Source organism: Apis cerana, linkage group LG2, assembly GCF_029169275.1.
Source record: "Apis cerana isolate GH-2021 linkage group LG2, AcerK_1.0, whole genome shotgun sequence".
Lineage (NCBI taxonomy): Eukaryota > Metazoa > Arthropoda > Insecta > Hymenoptera > Apidae > Apis > Apis cerana.
In genome coordinates, this window is record NC_083853.1 from 3,376,231 (window position 1) to 3,386,988 (window position 10,758).

Consider the following 10,758-nt stretch of genomic DNA (forward strand, 5'->3'; position numbering starts at 1 on the left):
AATATACACCTTAAATCGAGCATATTTTTCTCTCTTTTTTTCTCTCCTCGAAAAGACACAAAAACAGGATTAATTAATTTACCTCGTCCTCGTTTACTTTTCATTTACAAGATCGTGCAATTCGATGTATCATTACCTGAATGTTGGCTACGCTCGTATCCCGCCGTTTTCACGTATGCCATCGCGAAACAATCGTATTCCCCTTACGGCCATAACCAGATACGCGGTAAGGGAAGTACGTCTTCTGCTTCCGCGGCGAGTTTCGGAGGGTTTGTCCTCCCAGGAGGAATGTTCCTTCTAATTTATGAAACGCAACGAACGTTATACCGTTTACGAAGGCGACTAGGTTAGAACGAGATGGCACGTGAAGAGAAAACTTTGCAGGTAAGCTTCGATATGTGAATGTGGTCTCTATATTCCTGTTGTACACCATGATCTCTATATCGTTAATATTCCAGGATGTGCAGGACGATACATCACCTCGTTTTATATATATAAATTTTTGATGTCAAAATATTTTTCGGATAGAATCAATGATTGAATGGTTACATATTCTGATAGACGACGCGTGAAGCTTATTAACGTTTGATATTAATCTACTTGGATTAAAAAAATCACTGGTTCAGGAGATATTCTAAATTCATAAAACGAATTCATATAAAAGCGTTATCGTTCGTGTTACGTTTCAAATTGTATACAACAACAATAGGAATAAAAAATATACGATCCCATTTAAAAAATCGTTAATGATCCTCGCGTTTCTTCTTTCGAAACAAACTACAAAACTGGTAACATCACAGAACGTATCCTTTCCAAAACTATTCTATGTAAAATATTTTTTTGCTAACGACGGTGATAAAAATCGAGGCGGTGATACCATCAGGCCGGTGAGCCATCCTGTATACAGGGACCATTGAAACAAAGAGGGACAACGAGGAGAAGAAACGAGGAGCAGTTTCAGCTAAATAAGTATCCCACGCACAGAGACACGTTTCTGTACTCGCCCTACTTGCTGCTTCATCGCTGCAATCCTGCGTCGTAGTCTCGCCTCTTATTCTTCTTTCTCGCTACCCCCTCTCACGCTCCTCCTCAATCACCCTTTTTTCTTCCTTTTCTTCTTAGACGTCTTCTTCTTCTTCCTCTTCTTCTTCTGCTTTCTCTTTCTTCCAACTTCTTCCCCTCTCTCCTCTTCTGCGCCGGTGAACTCGTTTTGTGCAAGAGCGACGAGAAAGAAACGCGAACTCTCTTAACGAATGCTTTTCTTCGTCACTTGGCGTCATTCAGTATACCGACCGGTCGCCGAGTCGCCTAGAAATATGGACTGTCTTAGCCTACCGTGCTTCTTGCAATCAACGAAATTAATGAAGCGTTTATGTTGCTCGAAATACATTCAGCGCGGTTTAATTAGTGCCGGCGAACTGGAACGCGGCGGAATACACCGGTAAGAAAGGATTATGCATAATTACGAGCCGCCACGGAGAAAGATCGTTAAGGTGGATACATGGGCGGACAACTTTTCGAGTTCGTTGCTCGAGCCGCGAGTAATCTTTACCGAGAATTGCTTCGCGGTTCTCTTCTGTGTGTGCAGGGCACCAGATTTTTTATTGTTTCTTTTTTTTTTTTCAAATAATCGTCGTATCGATCGAAACAAGTTTCCATTCGGATGTTTTTAATCAACAAGCTTTCCTTCGCGTCTCACTTGACGAGAAAATCTCAATCAGCATATACGTGTTCCGCAATTTTATGCCCGTTTAATGGAACAGAAATTGGCCTCGCGTTTCATACCTCCCTCCCTCCCTCGCACACCTGTTCCCGATGCTACGATTCGTACTAATATCCCAATCCGAGGGAAAATTGTTTTCACTTCCTGTGGCCCGGGAAAAATTCAATCTGGAAAATGCAGGAACACTTTTGAGAGGATCTTTACAGCGAATATATATAGTGGCTCGGTCAAAGGAGGATCGTTTTATTACATTTTTATATCGACACGTGTTCTCGTAGAGAGAAGATGGATACACAACGCAATCAGAGATCGCGTGATCTATCGCGTGAAACGTGTCAATCGGCAGCGAGAAATTTTTAAAGAGATCAAGCTCGCGAATTGAACGATCCAAATAGACATTTCCACTGTCCAATATTTGACCGAGGCTTTCTGATTCGACCAATCAAATCCGACCAATTTCATGCATCTCCCCTCTCTTCGATATTATCGAGCAATATAACATGATCTCTTCTCCTCGTGAATAAACGTACGAACGATCTTTGATAAAATGAATTCGTATTCTTTGGTATACGTTTCGACTATGTAAGAATTCCCTTGGCAATTCTGATTTTGAGTATTAAGAATAATTAACCGAGAGAATACAACTATTGCAAATAATTCGATAACTTCTCAGTTTATCAAATGAACTGTGGAAATGAGTATTGTTATGTTATAAATACATTAATCATTCTGTATATTTATTATTTATTATGTCATTGTAATCCTTAATATAATATGATAATAGTGATAAAAAGAAAGAGTAATCTCAAATAATAACGAAAATTTATCGAAAAAGTAACTGGAGAAACGATTCGATATACTGGAAATCGTGACACCCGGTGCTATTCCCAAGTCAGTATTAAACTCCAATGAGGGATGGAAGGGAAATGGCAGTCGAGCCTTCATCGACAACACGTCGATTTCGAAGCGTAAAAATGCGCTTTTTCGAAATCACACAATGATCACAATCATGTTCGAATACCTGAGAATACCACAATAGAAACGAACTAGAATGGCAAGGGACACCGATTTCCCCACAATTTCTGTTATTTTGGCTATGAGCGCGGGATTATATTGTAAAAAGAAACGAACGGCTGTAAGAAATGGACGAGTGGATAGGCAGAAGAGCCTGCGAGGCGTGAGTTTAGGACGCCAGGTGCAACCTTCTCCTCATATACCTGCTGCTCTCTGGACGAGACTTCTAATATATTTTTGTAGCCTCGAAGATTTCAATTTTATAAGACATATTATGCAGATGGTGATATTCATAAGCTGATGAATCGATAGATTTATTTTTTTTAATTTGAATGATTGAAGATAAGTCGTTTAACTTTGGTGCAATTATTAATTTATAATCGAGAAACGATAAAGATACATTTTATGAAATGAGTAAAATATTTATTATATTATTCTCTTCGTTTAATATTTTTAATTCAATTTTTTTATTTTAATATTTTTGTTAATTATAAATATTTTTTACTTGTTTATTTATTAAAATATAATTAATATAAATATAAATATAATTAATCGTGTATTGAAATATCACATTTTTTAATTTTGATATATTTGACTTAATTTGATTGTATTTCATTGCCCATTCGTTTGTTCTCATGTATTGTTTTTTTGTCCGTCGCATGAATATTCTGCATGCATTATGAAAAAAAGATACTTTTACACGGAACGAGTGTAAAAGTTATTTGCATTTAGAAAATGTTCAGTTGTCTACAAACATCGTATCCTATTTTTTAATATGTATTTACATAAAAATCGTAATATTAACATATTTTATCAAGTTTCTCAAAAAATTTTACATTTGGAGAGTTGTGCAGCAAATGTGACAAAAAAATATTCAAGAATAATATAAAAAAAATGGATATATATTTCTTGATTATAAATAATAATTCTCATATACTATTTATGAAATATTAAATTATTATAAATATCAATGTTGCATTAGATTATTTTTTTTTATAGTAAATCTTTTTTTACTTTTATTTTTATATTTTATTTTATTTAAATTCATTAAATCTTTCGTTATTAAAAATTTACACATTACTATTATATAAATTTTAAATTAAAGCGAATTTTATAACTTCTTTTCAATAAAATTTATAAAATTATTACAAAACGTTAATTATTTTTGCTTTTGTCATACTATTTTGTCATTTAATAAATGCAAGATTAATAAAATTTACTATGACAATCTTAATCATTTATAAAAATTAGATTTCTAGTTATATTAATTCACGAGATTGATTATAATAATTATAAAAATGTCTAGATAAAATCATATATTATTTCATGTATACTCATATATAATTTTACAATATGTTAAGTGGCGAAAAAGATGCTAAATTATTATCGAACGAATAACACATTAATACAATAGATTTCTTTATCAAGTATAAAATACAGGACATGATATGATTCTAAATTATATATAAATTTACTATCCCTACCATTTAATGTTTACAATTTTCATTATTTCACATAAAAATAAAAAAATATTTATTTATTATTTATTTTTTTAATTTACTGACCATTCTTGAGTTATTTTGAATTATTTATCTTTTTATTTTAAATGAAAAAATTATTTATATCAATTTCATTATCTATGAATTTAATTCATAAATTAAGCCAAAGATTAACATATAATTAAATTTTGATGAATGTAAACTTGTTTCTAATAATAACAAAATGAATAAATTATTCTTCAAAAAATATAATATATGAAATTGTATAATTAAAAAATTATGGAAAATAAAAAGAAATAAAATAATAACTCCATAAATACCAATCATAACATCAATATAACAGTAAATTTACAAAATTACATTTACTATATCTATTACAACGAACAAAATCACAAAGGATAGAATAAATATAACAATTCATTTTCTTATACGACACATTATTTATAACATATAATATTAAACAGAACAAAATTTCAATAAAATGAAATCAATTAGAAAATCAGCACGATATTTAAATACAAGAATATTTACAATAAATATACAAAGAAAATAAACACAAGAAAAAGTACGTAAATAAATTAAAAATTGAATAATTGGTACAAACAGAATAAGGAAAAAATAAGGAAAAGAAACTACTCTAGATAAAGAGAATTAGCAATAAAAAAAGGAAAAGATAAAGAAAGGAAACAAATACAGAAGAAAACCGAATGGTGGTGCCACCTATTAAACTGCAAAGAAACTAACATTTTAATGCATATGGGATAAAAGTACAGAAAACTGAACGGTGCCGCCATCTGTAATGCCGCAAAAAGAACTAATGTAGATAAGGAAAAAAAACAAAAGAAGGACGGATATACAGTAAAACCGAACGGTGGCACCATCTGTGCAAAGGCAAAGGAACTACATAGATAAGAAAGGCCAATCATAAAAGAAGGATGGATATACTGTAAAACCGAACGGTGGCACCATCTGTGCAATGGCAAAGAAACTAACGCAGACAAAAACAGCAAATAAAAGAAAAAGGATAAAATCATACCGAAACGAATAGGTAGTGCCATCTGTTGATTGTACGAAACATCTTCACTTCAAACATACAAAAGAGATGGTGCAACAATTCACTTTCCTTCCTATTATAAGATTACTAAATTACACACAACACACAGAAACTAAATTTCAAAAAATTAAATTATATCAATTAATCTGATTGTCCAATAAGTCTGTACGAGACACATGTATTATTTTGTACACACATATTTCAATATTTTAAAATATTCATATTCAAAAGTATGAAATATTTTACTAATAATAATTTAATTAAGTAATAGATAATTTATTTAGTTATTTACTTCTAAAAGTAAATTATTTACTTTAAAAATATATTTCAATAATTTAAATTTTCATTATCAATACAATCATTAACTATATATGTCTTTTAATAATAACTATATATCTATTAATTCAATATCACTTACTCATACATCTATTTAAAGCAATAATAATTATGCTATTCTACAAATCTATTTGTTCCAAAACGTTACTTAAAAATACTTTATAAATTCCTAAATTATAATAATAATTAACCCTAACATAGGGAGATGATTTAGAGAGAGGATTTGAAGAGATGATATTACTCGTAATTTATAAAAACTTTGCACATATTACACTTAAAAATACTGTTTTTCATCATTAAACACTTCATCTTAATGGATTGTTGGAATAAACTTTAACTCAGAAAAATTTGTTTTACATATAATTCATTGTAATTCCTGTCTGCAATACAATCCTAAACGTTTTTTATATTCATCTAATAAAAATTTAAATTTTTTTTCTATTTCCTATCTAATCTAAAGATATAATCTAGCTACATAAAAATTTTAAGATTTATTTTGGACCCCTACTTATGCAAAAGTAGTCTGATTATGACCAAAGAAAAGAGATGTTGTAGAAAATAAGAGTATTCTCTGAAACAAATTTAAAAAAGAATTAGTAATATTTTATACAATTACCTTTTAATTGATGATGGACTTATGTTGCTTTTGAATCTGAAATAAATACATTCATTATTGGATTAATACTTATAAAGGAAAACAACTGATAAATAAAAAAAAGTCAAAGAAGTAAAAAATTCAATGAATTATTATTGCTTGAATTAAACAAGAAAAATTATATTTTTTATTATCTGAATCAAAATTTTGAAAATCAAAAATCTTTAATAGTCAAATAAATAAATTAGAAATTGAAAACTTATTTCAAATATCAAGATGAAAAGAAATTAATTGAAATTACATGATTTATACTTCTTTAACTTTGATGTATACAACCTTCTTTTGCATCGATAATAAATGCAGTGTACTGTTATGCGCTGAAAAAGAAATTATTTAGTAGCCAGAAGAGCCACTAAAAGACAAATATTTTTCACTCAATATGAAACCGAGCAAACCGTGAGTGGAATATACATTTTGCATTGCAATACTAATAAACTAATATTATTTATATGATAAAAAATCAACCGCGATGAGTGTTTTATTATATTCTATACATTATATTATATATATATATATATATTTGCAATACTAATTAAATTATAAAAAAAACAAATAAAGAGAAAAAAAGAAATTGGAAGAATCTCGATAAACAATTAACGCAAAACTAATAAATAAGTGCTCTTTTATGGAATTTTAAATATGCAACACTAGTAACGAAAAATTTAATGTGGTCTTCATTATGTTATCGTCGTACAATCATCCGTGTAACATTTTGAACTACAACAAATGATACAGGAACAAACGTTTCCACAATCCCAGTGGAAGAAGAAGTTTGGGCATATAATATTCGCAACACTACTTGATCAAACGCGATTATACATTAACGCAACATTACTTGAATAAACGCGATTACATATTAACGCAACGATTTAAAACAAATTCGATAAAAATAATCGCAAAAAATAATTTCAAAAAATTACGAATTTGATAATCTTTATAAAACATTATAGAAATTTGTAAAAAAAATGCGATATTTTGTAATTCGCAATAATGAAGAAACGCGAGAGTAATAATGCAACTCTAAATCCGTTATTCGATCAATCTAATAATAAGATCGCGATGCCCATGATGATTGGATCCAAATGATGGGCCAGCATGCAAATTGGCCAGACAACACACAACAACAAAAACTACGTATTACTAAAACGAGCAACAGTGACAAAATAATAACAATGATGATTTCCCATCCTTTGGATTCAAAAAAAATCCAAAAGATGAGAAACCATTCGTTGCAGCCCTTCTTCTGGCAGTTTGCCGGGCCTCTTCGTCTTCTTTTTTCGAGCGCAATGCTCGCTGAAACTTAAGACTAGACTCGAGATTCGCTAATCGTCAAGCAAAAAATAAAAAAAAAAAATTTATAAAAATCGCGGAAGCTAAGTACACATGGACGATCAATGATCATAATGATCGTTGTCCGTACATGTGCAGAATCTCGAGCGCAACGTTCGTTTCGAAATTTATTTCGCGACCGCGACCGCGAAATTCGAAAAATTGATAAGCGAAGCCAGAAACAAATGACATTATTCATTCGTCTCAGCTTTATCTTCGATTTTTCAAATTTTATTTCCTGAAACAGATTGTCACGCGAAAACGCGCCTACCCGATCAGAGACTGTGACAACCTGCCCGGCCCTACCTACTTATAATTAACAGGCACACCAGAAGTACACTACCTATCCTACCTAGCCCTATATTTAAAAAATAGCAAAACAAGTATACCAACACATTCATTCCACGATTCTCACTCATAATACTCGGGCGCAAAAGCCTACACTAGGGAAAACGTCCCGGGACGCCTCCGACACCCGAGCTTGGCACACTACTCGCACACTCTAACTTTACGTACCATTTTTCTGAAATCGATTGACGATAATTAGCGACCATTGCGTGAAACTCGATAAAAACATATCTTAAATATAAATATTTATAATCGAAAAGATATATCTTTGAATTTCATTTTATTAAAATGATAAGTATGGAAATATGATATTAATTGATATCACATGTAAATTATTGCAAAATGTTGCAATGATATTAATAATTGTCTATATTTTTAATATTTCAAGTTATATTTGAAATACGTAGGGTATGATAGACGAAACGACGCAATTCCACAGCCTAATCACACATACATAATGTGGAAAATACGTCGTACACGATACACTAATAAATCGTCAGTCGCTAAAAAATTATTATAAGCTTATAAACTACAATCATCATACCCATCGCCTTTTTCTCACCCAAGTAACACCTGGGCACGTGAGTGAGATCTTGGCAATGGATACGGAAAGGATTAATCTGAAAATCCTGAGCTAAAAAAAAATATTAATGTATCTTTCAAATAACGGACTAATTCTTGTTGATTTAATATTTATTTATTTTAGTTCAAACTTGAACAATCATCTATTTTACAAAATAAATTATCAGTATAAGATACTAATATTAATATTGAATGTAGATAAAAATCAAAAAATTGTAAGCAAAGAATTTATTTATACAAATTAATAATAAAAAATAATTGACTCTACATGAAATATCAATGAAAAAAAATCTCAGGCGATCTTTTCATCAAAGCATATTTTTGAAAATACAAAAACAAGGTTTAAAATTTTTGCTCTGATTCAAACATCTACCTGTCGCGGAATGTCTTTTTGCACATAATTTAATATTTTATACGAAGAAAATAGAATTAATTTATATTTCAAACCATATTTAAATTTATAATAAAGAATCAAATAATCAAATCAATACATTATATATTATACATTATATACTATTATCGTTATATGTATATCAATATTGTTATTAATGTATAATAATTAAAATTTTTACTGTAATGAAGTCGGAGGACATCCGACTTCTTTACTAAAATATACTCAATAATAAACATTTCAATATTATTTATTCGAATATTTACTTTTATTCATAATACATAATAGACATGTTCATACAATGAATATACTTTGATTTAATAATATATGAATTCAATCACACATGCTTCAATTAGTTATTAACCTTATATTATTCATTTTGTATCTGAATTATTGATATTACGTTAAAGTTATATTAATACAAATACAAATACAAAATATCAATATCATTTTGCTGAAAACGCGACGTGCAAAAAAAACCTATCCTAATCTAATAAATAAGATATATAAAATAGAAATGTTATTATTCACGGATATAATAAATATCCGCGGTCACTGTGCTCGTATAAAAAAAAGCTACGTATACAACCAGTCACCCGTGTCGATTTGGACCTTTCATCCTACGACATGATTGAGTGACCGGAGGAACATAAATGCATGCGACTCACCAATAGATGCGAAGTATCTGCCATGATCCATGAAATACCATCTTGATGAAATAGTTATCAATTATGAGAAAGTGGAAACTGTAACAAAACGTCATAATTTAAATACAATACTAATTATTTGAAAAAATTGAAATAAGCGGAAAATATGTAAGAATAATTACTTTTTTGCATGATGATCGCATTTATTGTCTTCAGAAACACTGATTCTATCTTTTATCGAAAAACAAATATTTAAAAAATAAAAAAATAAAAATAAAAAACTATTATTAACATCTAATTTACAATCGGTAAACGAGCACTGATTCTAATTTCACGAAATAATAAAATATAAAAAATACATTTAATTAGAACTATTGCACTTTAAAATATTAAAAAACTTTTACGCAGCAAACACTGACTCTACAGACCGCATTGCGCGCGATCAAAAAAATTCTCTGAAAATAAAGCTGCATTAATAATAAAAAGAATTAATATACCTTTCATTATTCTTTCCGTATTCTTTCTATCGAACAATTATTTCAGAAAATATCCTTTTTTAAAATTACGAACTAATTATTACCAATTTTTTATAAATAAAAAATTTATATATATATATATATATTTAAAATGTATATTTTCGAATTATTATTTGAAACAAAATATTCATATTTAGTGAATGTTCATTATAAAAATATAAATATACTTTGAAATAATAAAATAAAAGTGATCGAATAATAAAATACAAATAAAATAAATTCATACGGTACACCGTAATATTTCTCTTTGAGAATCTCTCGAGGTAGTGGCATCCATATTGGAATTTTTCCCGCCTTGAAGCTGGATCAGTAATTAGATATAACAATCTATACAAAAAAAAAAAAGAATAACAATTTTCAAATAAATACATAAAATATATATAATTAATCTATTATAGTAAAATAAAACAATATTCAAGCAAATTTTATCTTAAATAATTATAATACGAGCTAGTTGGAAACCCTAACCGTCAAATAAATGAATATAGGAAAAGGAATAATTCAATCTTCTAAAAATTGTCAATTATAATAACAAATGTGTTCAATTGAATAGTATTAATAAAAATAATAAATATATAATTATGGAAGAAAATACATACGTATTAGGTAGCAAATAAATCGCACACGTCAAGAAAGAATGAAAT